Source organism: Lissotriton helveticus, chromosome 12 (genome assembly GCF_964261635.1).
Source record: "Lissotriton helveticus chromosome 12, aLisHel1.1, whole genome shotgun sequence".
NCBI classification, from domain to species: domain Eukaryota; kingdom Metazoa; phylum Chordata; class Amphibia; order Caudata; family Salamandridae; genus Lissotriton; species Lissotriton helveticus.
The window spans coordinates 292,449,550-292,469,697 of NC_136073.1; positions in this window are offsets into that span (position 1 = coordinate 292,449,550).

Below are 20,148 nucleotides of genomic sequence, written 5' to 3' on the forward strand. Positions count from 1 at the left end.
TGCCAGTGACAGCAATGGTCACATCTAGGAAGACAATCTCGGTCTTATTTGTGGTATGGGTAAACTTCAGATTATGGTCCAAGGTATTGATCCATTGGAGGAAATCAACCACCAAGTTGTCACTGCCCTTCCACACCAAAAATACATCATCGATGTATCTCCTCCACAGATGGATCGAGGAGGAAAAAAGCCCATTTGTTGGTAAAATGTGTTTGGCTTCAAAATCAGCAACGTACAGACCCGCCACACTTGGGGCGAAGGTACTGCCCATCGAAGTACTGGTGCTTTGTAGAAAGAGCTGCCCTTTGTATGAGAAGAAATTGTCTTTCAAGGCTATGGTGGCACATTCCAGGATGAATGCCTTGGGTGTTTGGTAATCCCAACCAATTGAATCCAGAGCCGATCCCAGGACTTTGATGGTGTCGTCCTGAGGGATGCTGGTATACAGGCTTTCTATGTCTAGGGTAACAAGCATCACTGTATTCTCAACAAAAGTCACTTCCTGTAACATTACAATTGTGGTCATAAGCAGTGCCTTGTCAATTGTATTTGTGACAACTGATATCATTGCAACCTCCGGTGTTGCTGTGAAGAAGGAAAATGCATTTTTTATCTAGTTTTTTCAATAAAGGAATACAAGATGGAAAGTTAAATTAGTATCTTGCAAAATAGATACACTGAACCTGTATGTAAAATAGTCTGCATATGTTTTTAAACTTTGTCAAAAACACCTGGTATTCACAGTGTGTCCTTAACAATTGCACTCATAGAATCGCACAGGCAGTACCTGTGCAATCATTCAATCACACAGGCACAAATCATATTTATGCAGACCTTTCACACACACGTAAAGACCCTCACACACATAGTCACCAACCTATACCGCGACTCACACACCCCATCTCATAGTTTACAGGTTACAGTTAGGAAATCAAATTAAAAATACCTGCGAAATTCACTGAAAAAAAAGGTTACAGGGACGTTGGATTTAGGAGTAAGCATTGAAAAAACTTTAAAATTCACTGAAAAAAGCAAAGGTTACAGGGACATTAACGATAGGAAATATCATTTAAAAAACATTTGAAATTCACTGAAAAAAACAAATGTTACAGAGACTTTATAGTTACGCTCAAGTTTCACTTGTACAAAACCAGTGAAATTTAGCAGTTATAGGTAGCTGAGCTAACTATAACTTGCAGATGTGCAATGCACTGCTGATGAACTCACATATTACATCATTCATGACATGCTCAGTGACGTCACTGATGACATCACTCATGACATCACTCATGACATCATCCACGTAATCTCTGATGCCCCACTCACACCCCAATATAACCTTTCATGTACCCACTCCAACTTACACACTACCATTCTCAAAATCATTGACACACCCATACCAGTACTTACACACCCACTCACTGATTCGTAGTTCAGCTCACACATCTACTCATACATGAATACAGCTACTCATATACCAACTCACTCACTATTACAGCCACTTATAAAGCCACTCATACTCCCATACAGCCACTCACACACTGTCAGTCACACATAGAGCTACTCACACACCTACTCACTTACCCATAGAGTCAATCACACAAGCACACACTCACCCATACATCCACTATGACAATCACTCACACACATATACAGTCACTCATATACTTCAAAACTCACCAATACTGCCTTTCACATATGCATTTACTCACCCATATACTACTGACACATCCATTCACCCACTCACATACCCACTCACACACCCATGCAGCCACTAGGATACCAACTGAAAGACTGATACAGACATTCAGACAATTTAGTCACTCACTCATACATTCACTGAGACTCACTTACAGTCAGTCATGCACACATTAAGTCAGCCATACAGGCATTCATACACCCACTGATTCATCAATACACCTTGGTATACATATTTAACACTCATAAACCTTTTTAAAAACACTCACAGTCACTGGATGAGGTCATCAGTGATGTCATTTGAGATGTAATCAGTGATGTCAATAACCATGTCATAAGTGATGTAATATCTGTGGTCATAAGCAGTGCCTTGCAGGGCACAAGTTTTAGTTTGCATAGCTAACTATAACTGCTGAATTTCACTGGTTTTGTGCAAGAGGAACTTGAGCCTAACTAGAACGTCTCTGTAACCTTTGATTTTTTTGAGTGAAAAAACAAAAAAATATATATATTTTTTCAATGAAAAAACCATAGGTTTTAGGGAAAGTTATTGTTAGTTGGGAATTTCGCTCATACAAAACCAGAGAAATTCCCCCGTTATAGTTAGTTCCACTAACTATAACTCGTGCCCCAGCAATGCACTGCTGATGACGTCACATATGACATCACTCATAACATGGTCAGTGACATCACTGATGACTTCACTGGTGACATCTCAAATTACATCACTGATGATATTATCCAGTGACTGTGTTTCTGTAAAGTTTAAATATCTTTAATATATATAGGAAAAGGCGTATTGAAGAATGAGTGGGTGTATAAGTGTCTGAATGGATGATTTAGTAGGTGCGTGACTGACTCTATTAGTGAGTGATTAAACATATCTTACTGAATGCATGGGTTAGTGACTAAACTGTGTGAATGTCTGTATCCGTTGGTTTGTAAGTGGCTGCATCAGTTTGTGAATAGCTACATGAGTGTCTATATGGGTTATTGATTGGTTCTCTGAGTATCTGTATGGGTGCCTGAGTGTTTGTGTGGGTGGGGTGTGTGGGAGTCTGTGCATAGATGTGTGAGTGGGTAATTCACTGGGTGCATGGTTTCAAGAGTGCATCTGTGATGGACTGAGTGGGTGGGTGAGTGTGTGTATGGGTGTGTTAGTGAGTGAATGTATATCTCAGTGGTACATGTGTGAGTGACTACACATGTCAAAGGCAGTATATTTGTGTGTTAGAGTAAATGGCTATAAGTGAGAGTGTGTGATTGTAAGAGTGGTTGTATGGATGAGTATGTGCTTGAATCAGTGATTATATATGAGCGTAAGAATGTACTAGTATTTGTATGAGTATGTGAGCTGGTCTGTGTATAACTGTATAGGTGAGTAAATGGGAGTGTGATTAATTATTTGCATGACTGACTAGGTGTGTGAGTACCTCTATGAATGACTGGCGGTGTATGAGTGTCTATATAGGTGTATGAGTGCATATGATAGCCCTATACTGAGTGACCGTAAGTATGAGTGACTGTATGGGTGAGTGAGTGGATGTGTGTGTAGACCTAACAATCAGTGGGTGGGTATGTAGTTATTGGTGTTGGAGCGTCTATGGTTTTGAGAATGGCAGTCTGTAATTTAGAGTGGGTGTATCAAAAGTTATATTAAGGTGTGAGAAGATGCATGAAATTATCATATGAATGATGTCATCAGTGATGTCATTTCAGATGTCATCTGTGATGTTACTGACCATGTCATGAGTGATGTAATATGTAACGTCATCAGCAGTTCATTGCATGGGCGCGAGTTATAGATAGCTGAACTAACTATAACAGGGGAATTTATCTGGTTTTGTACGAGTGAAATGTCCAACTAACCATAACTTTCTCTGAAATCTATGTTTTTTTCAATAAATTTCAAAGGTTTTTTAAATGCTAATTTTTACCTAAAATGTGCCTGAAACTTATGGTTTTTTCAGTGAATTTCAAAGGTTTTTTAAATACTAGTTTCTAACTATGCCTACAGAGGTAGGACATGTGAAGAAAGAAGAAATAAACACACAGAAAGAAGAAAAAGAAATGCAGAAAGAAGCAACAGAAGTCCACAAAGGCAAAGAAAATTGCAGGAAGAAGCAAGGCATGTGCAGAAAGAACCAAGAGAGGAGCAGAAAGAGGCCTTGTTGCAAAATCATCCTGTGCCCACAACTTTTTCAGACGGGTACTGGTGGTAACTGACTCTGATTAACCAGGTCTAGAGCCAATGCTATGCTAAAAGATACTTAGAATACACTGAAAACACCTACAAACACTAGGGAATACTATGTGCTGGGGTACCCCTGTGGTTAGCATGACCTCCTCTGTAAGGCCCTAGTACATAATAGGACAGGGGGACTGAGTGATATTGAAAGGGGGCCATGGCCTCCGAAGATGTCTAGCAATTCGACTGTGTGGGACTTACTGGAGGTAACAAGAGGGGTAGTTGGCACCCAAGGACATCCTTGGGGACCAACTTCCCAAAGTATTACCTCCAGTCAGTCCCACACAGCAGCATTGGTAAGTACTTGTACCAGGCCACGCCCACTTTTGCCCACCACTCTACAAATGCGCTGCCTGGCACGCTCTTGGATGGGGAATGAAGTCCCTTTCACTGCTGGGGGGCCTTTAGCGGCCAACTAGCCTACCTTTTACCACCTAGTAAGCACCAGGCAGTGGGATTGGTGAGAGGTAGACAAAGGCCATGCCCCCTTTCACCACCACTCTGCAAACATGACCCCGGCACATTTCAAGTTGGATGATTAAGTCCCCTTGAATCCTGAGGCTCCCTCAGGTCCATATAGCCCACTATGTGCCTCCAGTGCATGCCACAGAGTTACATTGCAGAGAGGTGTAAAAAGGGGCATGGCCTGGACCACCTCTCTGCAATGCAGGCCTGTGGAGCTTACTGGAGGCACCTGGTGGGCTAGTTGGCCTCCGGGGTCCTCAGGATTGAAGGGGAATTAATTCCCTAACTTAAAATGCGCCAAAGGGTGTGTTTACACATAGGTCACCTCAGGCCCCACCCCCTACCTTCACCACTGTGCAAACGCGCCCGTGGAGTTGTTTAAATTGGGGGATTAAGTCCCCTTGAATCCTGAGGGCTCCTGAGTCCAAGTAGCCCACCAGGTACCTCCAGTAAGCGCCACAGAGCTGCGTTGCAGAGAGGTGTAAAAAGGGGAGTGGCCTGGACCACCTCTCTGCAACGCAGGCCTGTGGTGCTTACTGCAGGTACCTGGTGGGCTAGTTGGCCCCCATGGGCCCTCAGGATTGAAGGGGAATTAATTCCCTAACTTAAAATGTGCCACAGGGTGTGTTTGCACATATGTCACCTGAGGTACTACCCCATCCCTTCACCACTGTGCAGACGCGCCCAGTGGTGTGTTTTAAGTTGGGGGATTAAGTCCCCTTGAATCCTGAGGGTCCAACTAGCCCAACAGGTACCTCCAGTAAGCGCCACAGAGCTGCATTGCAGAGAGGAGTAAAAAGAGGCGTGGCCTGGCACACCTATCTGCAAGCAGCGCTGTGGCGGTTACTGGAGGTACCTGGTGGGCTAGTTGGCCCCAGGTGCCCTCAGGATTAATGGGAAATTAATTCCCTAACTTAAAACACGTCACAGGACGTGTTTGCAATACTGAGGGTCCCTGAGGGCCAAATAGGCCAACAGGTATCTCCAGTATGCTTCAGGGAGCTGCGTTGCAGACAGTTGTTCAGAGACCACTCTCCTTTTTACACCTCACTGCAACGCAGCTCTGTGGTGCTTACTGGAGGTACCTAGTGGGCTAGTTTGACCATAGGGACCCTTAGGATTGAAGGGGACTTAATCTCTCAACTTAGAAGGGTGACAGCGCGCGTTTACACAGTGCTGAAGGGAGGGGTGGGCCTGACGTGATGTGTGCAAACACGCCCTGTGCCGTGCTTTAAGTTGGGGAAAAAATTCCACTTCAACCCTGAGGGACGATAGGGGCCAAATAGCCCACCAGATGCTCCCAGGAAGCGCCACTGCGCTGCATTGCAGAGAGGTTGTGCAGGCCGTGCATCTTTTTACATCTTTCTGCTACGCAGCTCTGTGGTGCTTACTGGATGTACTACAAATTCTGATTTACTCACCTGTTATCAGGAGAGACCTCAGTGCAGAATCTTTGAGCCCAGTACTGATCCTGAAAAGTAATTCTAACCATACTTACCAGTAACTTGAATTCCTTCCATAGGCTAACATTGACTGGTTTCACTTGGAAATTCTTTGAAGTGTGGAGTTTTGCAAATTTGAAATATTCACCTAAAATCATCCGAACAACAAATTCTGATTTACTCACCTGTTATCAGGAGATAACCCAATGCTGCATCTTTTAGCCCAACATAGACCCTGAAAAGTAATTCTAACCATACTCACCAGTAACTTGTATTTCCTTCCATAGGAATCCATTGTCTGGTTTTCACCAGAAAAGTTTCTAAGTGTCTATTTTCACAAACTACAAATATTCCTAAAAAATCGCCTGTATGACTTAAACGCATTCTTTCAACTGTTTACAGGAGATGCACCAGTGCTAGATCCAGGATCCACCACTGAGTAAGAAAAAGTAACGATAACACTACTTACCTGCTAAGTGAATTTCCTTCCATAGGGTAACATTGACTGGTTTCACTTGGAAATTCTTCTAAGTGTGGAGTTTTGGAGCTTTAAAATATTCACCTAAAATCAGCTGAACAACAAATTACGATTTACTCAGCTGTTATCAGGAGAGACCTCAGTGCTGCATCTTTCAGCCCACTACTGATCCTGAAAAGTGATTCTAACCATACTTACAGTAACTATTTCTTTCCATAGGCTAACATTGACTGGTTTCGGAGGAGCTTCGCGCGCAACCAAGATGGCCGCGTGAGCTTAGGGCTCCCGAGACCCTCGTAACCTCCCACATCTATCCTGTCGTTTATCCTGCTCTTCATTGATGTTTTCGTGTAGGCGAACCACGCGTGAGGCGAAAACTGCATTCAGACTTTGAATCGGACCCCGGGAACCGGTGTTACGGTGCTTGGAAGACTGCGGCCTACATCTATGTGATGCCCGGCTGTGGAGTTGGCATGATGCCCGAGCAGTAGATGAACAACATCGGCCTGAGGGGGTTGGGATGACCGGTCCGGTTGCTTTCACTTTCAGTTTCGCTTCCAGAGAAGACCTGTGACTGGGAACGAGCCCACCCACGTGCCTGAGGACAGCTGCCTAGTATCACCCGCGAGTGTGATTTTCATTGTATTACTGGCTCTGGAGGACATTTGGCCGGTGCCCTCTGGCTAGGGCTGTCTCCGCCCGAGGGGCTAGGGGCCGCCATCTTCCTGCCTCATCTCATTGAGCCAAGTCGATCTATATCCCGCAATGGCGGGGAAACCGAAGGGCGACAAGCAGAAACACAAGACCACTCGGCGGGGTAGCTATACCCAGACTAACATCATGGACCGCTATGCTCAAGCTAAGGGATCTCCCGTGGATCGGGTAGGTCGCAGGAGGAAATCAAAGATCCATCGACTTCCGTGACTGAGCCGACCTTGCAAGATGTCATGGCTGCAATCGACGGGATTAAATCCGCATTAGGGTTACAAATTGAGGCTCTCGCCCATAAGCTCGACACTGTGGCGATTGATGTCAATCTGATCCGTGCGGACCTGGTGAAAACTAATGAGAAAGTCAAGTCTTCGGACCTTAAGACTTCCAGTCTGACGGGTGATGTCGCTGACCTACAGACTGAGGTCCGTCACTTGAAGGCTAACGGTGACCTCATTGCACGTCGTCTGGAGGACTATGAAGGAAGGCCTATACCGAACAATGTCCGTATCATAGGGGTCCCGGAGAAGGCGGAGGATCCGGCAGCTGACCTCTTTGTCGAGAATCTTATTGTTCGCCACCTTACACCTAAGGGACTGAGTAAGTTTTTTACGGTCGAACGGGCTCACAGAGTTCCGGGCGGTAAACCGAAGTTGGGTGCCCCACCGCGGCCTATAATTGCGAGAATTTTCAATTTTTGTGACAGAGACGCTATCCTGCAGGCCTCTCGAATGAGTGGACCAACAAAGTTTGAGAATACTACGATCAGTTTCTACCCGGACTTCACCCAAGCGGTCCAGAGGCAAAGACTTGGTTTCATGGAGGTGAAGAGACGACTACGTGACATGGGCCTCAAATACGCTATGCTTTTTCCGGCCAAGCTGAGGATCGAACATGCCGAGCGGACTTATTTTTCCGATCAACCGGAGATGGTGGCCTACTGGCTGGACACTCTACCGAACCAGCATCCATCAACGGAGCAGTCTGGTGGAGCGGAGGGCGAACCGACAGAACAGGAATAGGCGATGATTGCTTGGTATTCTGGGGTCTCTTGAAGGCCTTGAACTGTGGTTCGATTATCCTGACGAGCAATTTGATGTACATTTGGTGGGTTGCGGGGCTAGTGGTGGGTCTTTTTCCTCCTCTGAGTTTTCTTTTCATAGCTTAGTTAGATGTTGGGGCGACAGGCACACTGCAAGTTGGGGTGGCTTTTTAGTCTTATGCAAGGGTGCAGGGTGGGGTGTTTTGTAACAGGATGTCGGTTGGGGGGTTGGGGGATTCTGTTGGGGTGTGTGTGTTTTCCTACAAGGCAAAATGTCTATATCTTGTTTTCTTGAAGTGCTGAGTTCTTCTCGGGGCTGGATCCTCTTTCTGTTTCGGGATGGGGGGTAGAGGGCTAAAACTGATGAGTTGGAATGTGAATGGGCTGGGGGACGGGATAAAACGTGAGGTTGTGTTGCAACTGTTGAAGCGTCTCTCCCCGGATGTGGTCCTACTTCAGGAGACGCACTTGATTGGCAATACCTGTTGTGCTATGAATAGGAAGGGATATCGATTGGTTGCACATGCTGGGTTTTCCTCGGGTTCTAGAGGGGTTGGTATCCTGAATAAGAATTCTCTCCCACTAGAGATTGACTCCACGATCCACGATGATAAAGGGCGCTATGTCGCTCTCACGGGTAGGTGGGAGGGTCGAACCCTTTCCCTGGTTTCTGTATATGTCCTCCTGGCCTACAGTTGACAACTTTTGCGGACTTGGGTCGGGTTATCCTCCCTCTCCCCGAGAGGTCGTTGCTTTTAGGTGGTGATTTTAACGCGGTGGTCTCCTGTATGGTTGGTCAGCACCCACTCAGGGTTCTCAGAGGCGCGCAGAACTGGCTTCATGATTTCCTCGACACGTTGGGTCCGGTAGATTGCTGGAGATTGTTCCACCCTGCTCAGCGGGAGTATACGTTCCATTCGAGCGCTCATGGTAGCCTTTCTAGAATCGATTATGTTTTGGTACCGGCTGCTCAGGCTCTCTCTATCACTGAGGTTAGGCACGTGGCTCGGGGGATTTCGGATCACTCTCCTTTATGGCTTCGGATGGAGTTGGACTCCGTGACCGAGGGACGGGTGGCCCCGATTAACCCGTGGTATCTCCGAAACCCTAAAACTCGTGCTGCCCTGGTAAAATCTCTTGATCTGTATTTTTTGGAAAACGAGGGCTCTGTTTCGTCAGCGGTGTCGCTTTGGGAGGCTTTCAAAACCATCCTAAGGGGCCAGGCCCTGTCGTTAATAGCAGGTGTTAAGAGGCGGAGGGATGAAGAGGTGGTTAAGATCGAGACAGAGATAGCGGAGTTGGAACTTGACCTGGCTAACATTGACTGGTTTCACTTGGAAATTCTTTCAAGTGTGGAGTTTTGGAACTTTAAAATATTCCTCTAAAATCAGCCGAACTACGAATTCCGATTTACTGACCTGTTATCAGGAGAGACCTCAGTGGTGCATATTTCAGCCCAGTACTGATCCTGAAAAGCAATTATAACCGTACATACAAGTAATTTGAATTTCCTTCCATAGGATATCATTGCCTGCTATAAAAATATATATAATTTTTAAAAAATATAAAATAAAAAAAACAAATATTGCAATTCCAATATTTTAAAAAACAATTTTTTTTCAATTTATATTAAAAATATGTAATGTAATTTAAAAAATAAAATATCTAAAAATAAATAGTTTAAAACAATGTAGTAAGTCAGAATAAAAAAATATAACAATTAATACATTTAAAAATTATCATTTACAAAACCTTTGAAATTCACTGAAAAAACTATAGGTTTCAGCCACGTTATAGTTAGGAATTAGCATTTAAAAAACCTTGGAAATTCACTGACTAAACCATAGGTTTCTGCCACGTTATAGTTAGGAATTAGCATTTAAGAACCTTAGAAATTCACTGAGATGCCATTTGAGATGTCATCAGTGATGTCATGAGTGATGTCACCGACCATGTCATGAGTCATGTAATATGTGATGTCATCAGCAGTGCATTGAAGGGCGCGCGAATTATAGTTAGCTGAACTAACTATAACAGGGGAATTTCAATAGTTTTATATGAGTGAAATGTCCAGCTAACTATAACATGTGTGAAACCTATGGTTTTGTGAATATATATATATATATATATATATTCTTTACCACACCAAACTTCAAATAAAAGACGGCGCTGACTCCGTGATTCTGAATCCAAACAATTTATTTAAATGATCAGTTGCTGCTTAGACGCGTTTCGACGGCTTGCTCCCGCCTTGTTCACTACATCTGCATTACATTTTCCTTAGGTATTTATACACATACATGATTACATGGGTTCAATTACCATACTGGTTTCATCTAGCTGTTGCTAAGGTTACACGGTTACTCCCCATGAATGGACATAGAGAAGTTCATGACTTGCACATTTTAGTATCATGGCAGTCTTTTTACACTCTTTATCAAAAAAAGCAACTAAATTAAATTAAAACATTCCTTTATGCCCTTATTCCAATACGTTTCTAATACGCTAAATGTTGATTCATACCCGCATAGCAACATACGCTGCACCTCTGTGTTATTTATAAACTATTTCTGCTTGTTTACACAAGTCGATGTTGAGTATGCGTGAAACGGCTCATACCTGTCCCCGTTCATGTGTGTGATGTGGGCCGTGATTGGTTATAGTGTTAATGCGGCTTGTATTTTTCCTGATCGTGTGCGTCCAGGCAAGGAGGTGAAAAGGGTGGCGGCTTGCTTACGTGTTTACTTTCACTGGCCTACTGCAAATTATAACATCAGAACGATACACAAGTGTTTTCCTGAATGTATTACTTATAATCATTTAACGAGGACAGTGCCCATTATACTCGCAGTACCTCTCAGTCTCCCAATGAGTGCCACAGCCGCGGAAATACCTCCCGAGTTTTCAGCACAGTGCATGTGTGTATATGCCACCCGCTCTGATCTAGGAATTTGTTCCACATTAAAAACTAACGTTTTGTATCCTGATTAGCGTATGAGCCCCTTGACTCCAAGTGGAGCTACTGACTTATGACTTGTGTTTGTTGTGTCCGTGGTGATTAGTGATAGGTGATTGTGACAGTGACGTGAAGTGGTGAATGTTTGAAAATATTGTGAGTGCGATGTCCCTTATTTACATATGATGTGATTTGTATTATTGAAGTACGTGAACTGCAGATGTTAAAGAATGGTACTAGGGAAAGAGAAAAAGTCCTGGCTGGATTACAGGTGCACACTCAGGGCCTCATCCGCATTCAGACCGAATGGGATCTTGGAGTTCAGAAGGATTATGTATCTGGACTCCAGGCGGCGTAGAGCTAGTTTACGGTTTCCACCTCTGATGTTTCTGGGGATACTGTCAATGACGAAGTATGTTAGGCCTTGGGCGTTCCCTGCATGTGTCTCATGGATGTGCCTTGCTACAGGGTACGCTGGGTCGTTGTTTGTGATTGCCCGCAAGTGCTGCAAGATTCTCACGTGCGCTGGATAAATTGTGGAACCTACGTATCTTTTACCACACACACATGTCAGCACGTACACCGCATACGGTTTTACATGAGAATTGCTCCATGATGGTGTATGGTGTCCGTCTGAAGGGCACATCGACTTTGGCGGTGTTGATGCCGTGGTTACAGGCCTTGCATTTGCTGCATTTTTTTTAAGCCTTTCTGGGATTGTAGCCAGTTATTTGGCTTTTGTAGGTTTTTTATGGCAGGGTCATTGCAGACTAATTGACTGCGCATAGATTTTGCTTTTCTGAATGACACTAGTGTTGTTTTGCCCACTGCCTGGCCGATGGTTGGGTCATTACGGACCAAGGGCCAATGCCTCCTCAAGATCTTACGGAGGTTCGTGTGGTATCGGTTGAACCCAGTTACCTTGGCGGTTGTCTTTCTCGGTTGTCATTACTTGTTTCTTTCTCTGCCGGGAACAGTATATATATGTATTCCAGTCACTCCCGACTTATTTTCAAAATCGGACACCGACACACGAGTTAGCTATTGCCATTCAGCTTGTAGGTTTATTGATCCTTTTGCTTTATATATATATATATATATATATATATATATATATATATATATATATATATATATATATATATATATATATATATATATATATATATATATATATATATATATATATATCAGGGTGTCTCCCCACGAGAACCCGAGGAGATAATAGGCGGTACACTCAGGCAGAAGAAATCTTCCTTTATTAATTCAGATTGCAAAAAACACAGATGATGGACAGAATGTAGAACAATGTCATACAGTCACCCCAGTACAAGGATCTGGGCCTAAATCCATCGTTTTTTGCACTCCACACGACCCTGGGTTAGACATTGGCTATATGCAAATCAGCTCTGACCCTGTGCCTCATGGGAACAGTCCAGTCCGAACTACCTAGCCATGTCTTTCCCAGACCGGAATCAAGCATCCAAGGACCGGTTTCTGGCTATCAGCCTTCATCAGCCTGGATAGCTTGACTCCAGTGGTGTGGAGAGCCTGGGACTCACGTCTGAGCATCCCCAGCCCACTCGGGGTGAAATTGCAAAAAACACAGTTGATGGACAGAATGTAGAACAATGTCATACATTCACCCCAGTACAAGGATCTGGGCCTAAATCCATCATTTTTTGCACTCCACACCACCCTGGGTTAGACACTGGCTATATGCAAATCAGCTCTGACCCTGTGCCTCATGGGAACAGTCCAGTCCGAACTACCAAGCCATGTCTTTCCCAGACCGGAATCAAGCATCCAAGGACCGGTTTCTGGCTATCAGCCTTCATCAGCCTGGATAGCTTGACTCCAGTGGTGTGGAGAGCCTGGGACTCACGTCTGAGCATCCCCAGCCCACTCGGGGTGAAATTGCAAAAAACACAGTTGATGGACAGAATGTAGAACAATGTCATACATTCACCCCAGTACAAGGATCTGGGCCTAAATCCATCGTTTTTGCACTCCACACCACCCTGGGTTAGACACTGGCTATATGCAAATCAGCTCTGACCCTGTGCCTCATGGGAACGGTTCAGTCCGAACTACCTAGCCATGTCTTTCCCAGACCGGAATCAAGCATCCAAGGACCGGTTTCTGGCTATCAGCCTTCATCAGCCTGGATAGCTTGACTCCAGTGGTGTGGAGAGCCTGGGACTCACGTCTGAGCATCCCCAGCCCACTCGGGGTGAAATTGCAAAAAACACAGTTGATGGACAGAATGTAGAACAATGTCATACATTCACCCCAGTACAAGGATCTGGGCCTAAATCCATCATTTTTTGCACTCCACACCACCCTGGGTTAGACACTGGCTATATGCAAATCAGCTCTGACCCTGTGCCTCATGGGAACAGTCCAGTCCGAACTACCAAGCCATGTCTTTCCCAGACCGGAATCAAGCATCCAAGGACCGGTTTCTGGCTATCAGCCTTCATCAGCCTGGATAGCTTGACTCCAGTGGTGTGGAGAGCCTGGGACTCACGTCTGAGCATCCCCAGCCCACTCGGGGTGAAATTGCAAAAAACACAGTTGATGGACAGAATGTAGAACAATGTCATACATTCACCCCAGTACAAGGATCTGGGCCTAAATCCATCGTTTTTGCACTCCACACCACCCTGGGTTAGACACTGGCTATATGCAAATCAGCTCTGACCCTGTGCCTCATGGGAACGGTTCAGTCCGAACTACCAAGCCATGTCTTTCCCAGACCGGAATCAAGCATCCAAGGACCGGTTTCTGGCTATCAGCTTTCATCAGCCTGGATAGCTTGACTCCAGTGCTGTGGAGAGCCTGGGACTCACGTCTGAGCATCCCCAGCCCACTCGGGGTGAAATTGCAAAAAACACAGTTGATGGACAGAATGTAGAACAATGTCATACATTCACCCCAGTACAAGGATCCGGGCCTAAATCCATCGTTTTTTGCACTCCACACCACCCTGGGTTAGACACTGGCTATATGCAAATCAGCTCTGACCCTGTGCCTCATGGGAACAGTCCAGTCCGAACTACCAAGCCATGTCTTTCCCAGACCGGAATCAAGCATCCAAGGACCGGTTTATGGCTATCAGCCTTCATCAGCCTGGATAGCTTGACTCCAGTGGTGTGGAGAGCCTGGGACTCACGTCTGAGCATCCCCAGCACACTCGGGGTGAAATAGCAAAAAACACAGTTGATGGAGGAATGTAGAACAATGTCATACATTCACCCCAGCACAAGGATCTGGGCCTAAATCCATCGTTTTTTTCACTCCACACCACCCTGGGTTAGACACTGGCTATATGCAAATCAGCTCTGACCCTGTGCCTCATGGGAACAGTCCAGTCCGAACTACCAAGCCATGTCTTTCCCAGACCGGAATCATGCATCCAAGGACCGGTTTCTGGCTATCAGCCTTCATCAGCCTGGATAGCTTGACTCCAGTGGTGTGGAGAGCCTGGGACTCACGTCTGAGCATCCCCAGCCCACTCGGGGTGAAATTTCAAAAAACACAGTTGATGGACAGAATGTAGAACAATGTCATACATTCACCCCAGTACAAGGATCTGGGCCTAAATCCATCGTTTTTTGCACTCCACACCACCCTGGGTTAGACACTGGCTATATGCAAATCAGCTCTGACCCTGTGCCTCATGGGAACAGTCCAGTCTGAACTACCAAGCCATGTCTTTCCCAGACCGGAATCAAGCATCCAAGGACCGGTTTCTGGCTATCAGCCTTCATCAGCCTGGATAGCTTGACTCCAGTGGTGTGGAGAGCCTGGGACTCACGTCTGAGCATCCCCAGCCCACTCGGGGTGAAATTGCAAAAAACACAGTTGATGGACAGAATGTAGAACAATGTCATACATTCACCCCAGTACAAGGATCTGGGCCTAAATCCGTCGTTTTTTGCACTCCACACCACCCTGGGTTAGACACTGGCTATATGCAAATCAGCTCTGACCCTGTGCCTCATGGGAACAGTCCAGTCCGAACTACCAAGCCATGTCTTTCCCAGACCGGAATCAAGCATCCAAGGACCGGTTTCTGGCTATCAGCCTTCATCAGCCTGGATAGCTTGACTCCAGTGGTGTGGAGTGCCTGGGACTCACGTCTGAGCATCCCCAGCCCACTCGGGGTGAAATTGCAAAAAACACAGTTGATGGACAGAATGTAGAACAATGTCATACATTCACCCCAGCACAAGGATCTGGGCCTAAATCCATCGTTTTTTGCACTCCACACCTCCCTGGGTTAGACACTGGCTATATGCAAATCAGCTCTGACCCTGTGCCTCATGGGAACAGTCCAGTCCGAACTACCAAGCCATGTCTTTCCCAGACCGGAATCAAGCATCCAAGGACCGGTTTCTGGCTATCAGCCTTCATCAGCCTGGATAGCTTGACTCCAGTGGTGTGGAGAGCCTGGGACTCACGTCTGAGCATCCCCAGCCCACTCGGGGTAAAATTGCAAAAAACATAGTTGATGGACAGAATGTAGAACAATGTCATACATTCACCCCAGTACAAGGATCTGGGCCTAAATCCATCGTTTTTTGCACTCCACACCACCCTGGGTTAGACACTGGCTATATGCAAATCAGCTCTGACACTGTGCCTCATGGGAACACTCCAGTCCGAACTACCAAGCCATGTCTTTCCCAGACCGGAATCAAGCATCCAAGGACCGGTTTATGGCTATCAACTTTCATCAGCCTGGATAGCTTGACTCCAGTGGTGTGGAGAGCCTGGGACTCACGTCTGAGCATCCCCAGCCCACTCGGGGTGAAATTGCAAAAAACACAGTTGATGGACAGAATGTAGAACAATGTCATACATTCACCCCAGTACAAGGATCTGGGCCTAAATCCATCGTTTTTTGCACTCCACACCACCCTGGGTTAGACACTGGCTATATGCAAATCAGCTCTGACCCTGTGCCTCATGGGAACAGTCCAGTCTGAACTACCAAGCCATGTCTTTCCCAGACCAGAATCAAGCATCCAAGGACCGGTTTCTGGCTATCAGCCTTCATCAGCCTGGATAGCTTGACTCCAGTGGTGTGGAGAGCCTGGGACTCACGTCTGAGCATCCCCAGCCCACTCGGGGTGAAATTGCAAAAAACACAGTTGATGGACAGAATGTAGAACAATGTCATACATTCACCCCAGTACGAGGATCTGGGCCTAAATCCATCGTTTTTTGCACTCCACCACCCTGGGTTAGACACTGGCTATATGCAAATCAGCTCTGACCCTGTGCCTCATGGGAACAGTCCAGTCCGAACTACCAAGCCATGTCTTTCCCAGACCGGAATCAAGCATCCAAGGACCGGTTTCTGGCTATCAGCCTTCATCAGCCTGGATAGCTTGACTCCAGTGGTGTGGAGAGCCTGGGACTCACGTCTGAGCATCCCCAGCCCACTCGGGGTGAAATTGCAAAAAACCCAATTGATGGACAGAATGTAGAACAATGTCATACATTCACCCCAGTACAAGGATCTGGGCCTAAATCCATCATTTTTTGCACTCCACACCACCCTGGGTTAGACACTGGGTATATGCAAATCAGCTCTGACCCTGTGCCTCATGGGAACAGTCCAGTCCGAACTACCAAGCCATGTCTTTCCCAGACCGGAATCAAGCATCCAAGGACCGGTTTCTGGCTATCAGCCTTCATCAGCCTGGATAGCTTGACTCCAGTGGTGTGGAGAGCCTGGGACTCACGTCTGAGCATCCCCAGCCCATTCGGGGTGAAATTGCAAAAAACACAGTTGGTGGACAGAATGTAGAACAAGGTCATACATTCACCCCAGCACAAGGATCTGGGCCTAAATCCATCGTTTTTTTGCACTCCACACCACCCTGGGTTAGACACTGGCTATATGCAAATCAGCTCTGACCCTGTGCCTCATGGGAACAGTCCAGTCCGAACTACCAAGCCATGTCTTTCCCAGACCGGAATCAAGCATCCACGGACCGGTTTCTAGCTACCTGCCTTCATCAGCCTGGATAGCTTGACTCCAGTGGTGTGGAGAGCCTGAGACTCACGTCTGAGCATCCCCAGCCCACTCGGGGTGAAATTGCAAAAAACACAGTTGATGGACAGAATGTAGAACAATGTCATACATTCACCCAGTACAATGATCTGGGCCTAAATCCATCGTTTTTTGCACTCCACACCACCCTGGGTTAGACACTGGCTATATGCAAATCAGCTCTGACCCTGTGCCTCATGGGTACAGTCCAGTCCGAACTTCCAAGCCATGTCTTTCCCAGACCGGAATCAAGCATCCAAGGACCGGTTTCTGGCTATCAGCTTTCATCAGCCTGGATAGCTTGACTCCAGTGGTGTGGAGAGCCTGAGACTCACGTCTGAGCATCCCCAGCCCACTCGGGGTGAAATTGCAAAAAACACAGTTGATGGACAGAATGTAGAACAATGTCATACATTCACCCCAGTACAAGGATCTGGGCCTAAATCCATCGTTTTTTGCACTCCACACCACCCTGGGTTAGACACTGGCTATATGCAAATCAGCACTGACCCTGTGCCTCATGGGAACAGTCCAGTCCGAACTACCAAGCCATGTCTTTCCCAGACCGGAATCAAGCATACATTGACCGGTTTCTGGCTATCAGCCTTCATCAGCCTGGATAGCTTGACTCCAGTGGTGTGGAGAGCCTGGGACTCACGTCTGAGCATCCCCAGCCCACTCGGGGTGAAATTGCAAAAAACACAGTTGATGGACAGAATGTAGAACAATGTCATACATTCACCCCAGCACAAGGATCTGGGCCTAAATCCATCGTTTTTTGCACTCCACACCACCCTGGGTTAGACACTGGCTATATGCAAATCAGCTCTGACCCTGTGCCTCATGGGAACAGTCCAGTCCGAACTACCAAGCCATGTCTTTCCCAGACCGGAATCAAGCATCCAAGGACCGGTTTCTGGCTATCAGCCTTCATCAGCCTGGATAGCTTGACTCCAGTGGTGTGGAGAGCCTGGGACTCACGTCTGAGCATCCCCAGCCCACTCGGGGTGAAATTGCAAAAAACACAGTTGATGGACAGAATGTAGAACAATGTCATACATTCACCCCAGCACAAGGATCTGGGCCTAAATCCATCGTTTTTTGCACTCCACACCACCCTGGGTTAGACACTGGCTATATGCAAATCAGCTCTGACCCTGTGCCTCATGGGAACAGTCCAGTCCGAACTACCAAGCCATGTCTTTCCCAGACCGGAATCAAGCATCCAAGGACCGGTTTCTGGCTATCAGCCTTCATCAGCCTGGATAGCTTGACTCCAGTGGTGTGGAGAGCCTGGGACTCACGTCTGAGCATCCCCAGCCCACTCGGGGTGAAATTGCAAAAAACATAGTTGATGGACAGAATGTAGAACAATGTCATACATTCACCCCAGTACAAGGATCTGGGCCTAAATCCATCATTTTTTGCACTCCACACCACCCTGGGTTAGACACTGGCTATATGCAAATCAGCTCTGACCCTGTGCCTCATGGGAACACTCCAGTCCGAACTACCAAGCCATGTCTTTCCCAGACCGGAATCAAGCATCCAAGGACCGGTTTATGGCTATCAACTTTCATCAGCCTGGATAGCTTGACTCCAGTGGTGTGGAGAGCCTGGGACTCACGTCTGAGCATCCCCAGCCCACTCGGGGTGAAATTGCAAAAAACACAGTTGATGGACAGAATGTAGAACAATGTCATACATTCACCCCAGTACAAGGATCTGGGCCTAAATCCATCGTTTTTTGCACTCCACACCACCCTGGGTTAGACACTGGCTATATGCAAATCAGCTCTGACCCTGTGCCTCATGGGAACAGTCCAGTCTGAACTACCAAGCCATGTCTTTCCCAGACCAGAATCAAGCATCCAAGGACCGGTTTCTGGCTATCAGCCTTCATCAGCCTGGATAGCTTGACTCCAGTGGTGTGGAGAGCCTGGGACTCACGTCTGAGCATCCCCAGCCCACTCGGGGTGAAATTGCAAAAAACACAGTTGATGGACAGAATGAAGAACAATGTCATACATTCACCCCAGTACGAGGATCTGGGCCTAAATCCATCGTTTTTTGCACTCCACCACCCTGGGTTAGACACTGGCTATATGCAAATCAGCTCTGACCCTGTGCCTCATGGGAACAGTCCAGTCCGAACTACCAAGCCATGTCTTTCCCAGACCGGAATCAAGCATCCAAGGACCGGTTTCTGGCTATCAGCCTTCATCAGCCTGGATAGCTTGACTCCAGTGGTGTGCCGAGCCTGAGACTCACGTCTGAGCATCCCCAGCCCACTCGGGGTGAAATTGCAAAAAACACAGTTGATGGACAGAATGTAGAACAATGTCATACATTCACCCCAGTAAAAGGATCTGGGCCTAAATCCATCGTTTTTTGCACTCCACACCACCCTGGGTTAGACACTGGCTATATGCAAATCAGCTCTGACCCTGTGCCTCATGGGAACAGTCCAGTCCGAACTACCAAGCCATGTCTTTCCCAGACCGGAATCAAGCATCCAAGGACCGGTTTCTGGCTATCAGCCTTCATCAGCCTGGATAGCTTGACTCCAGTGGTGTGGAGAGCCTGGGACTCACGTCTGAGCATCCCCAGCCCATTCGGGGTGAAATTGCAAAAAACACAGTTGGTGGACAGAATGTAGAACAAGGTCATACATTCACCCCAGCACAAGGATCTGGGCCTAAATCCATCGTTTTTTTGCACTCCACACCACCCTGGGTTAGACACTGGCTATATGCAAATCAGCTCTGACCCTGTGCCTCATGGGAACAGTCCAGTCCGAACTTCCAAGCCATGTCTTTCCCAGACAGGAATCAAGCATCCAAGGACCGGTTTCTGGCTATCAGCCTTCATCAGCCTGGATAGCTTGACTCCAGTGGTGTGGAGAGCCTGGGACTCACGTCTGAGCATCCCCGGCCCACTCGGGGTGAAATTGCAAAAAACACAGTTGATGGACAGAATGTAGAACAATGTCATACATTCACCCCAGTACAAGGATCTGGGCCTAAATCCATCGTTTTTTG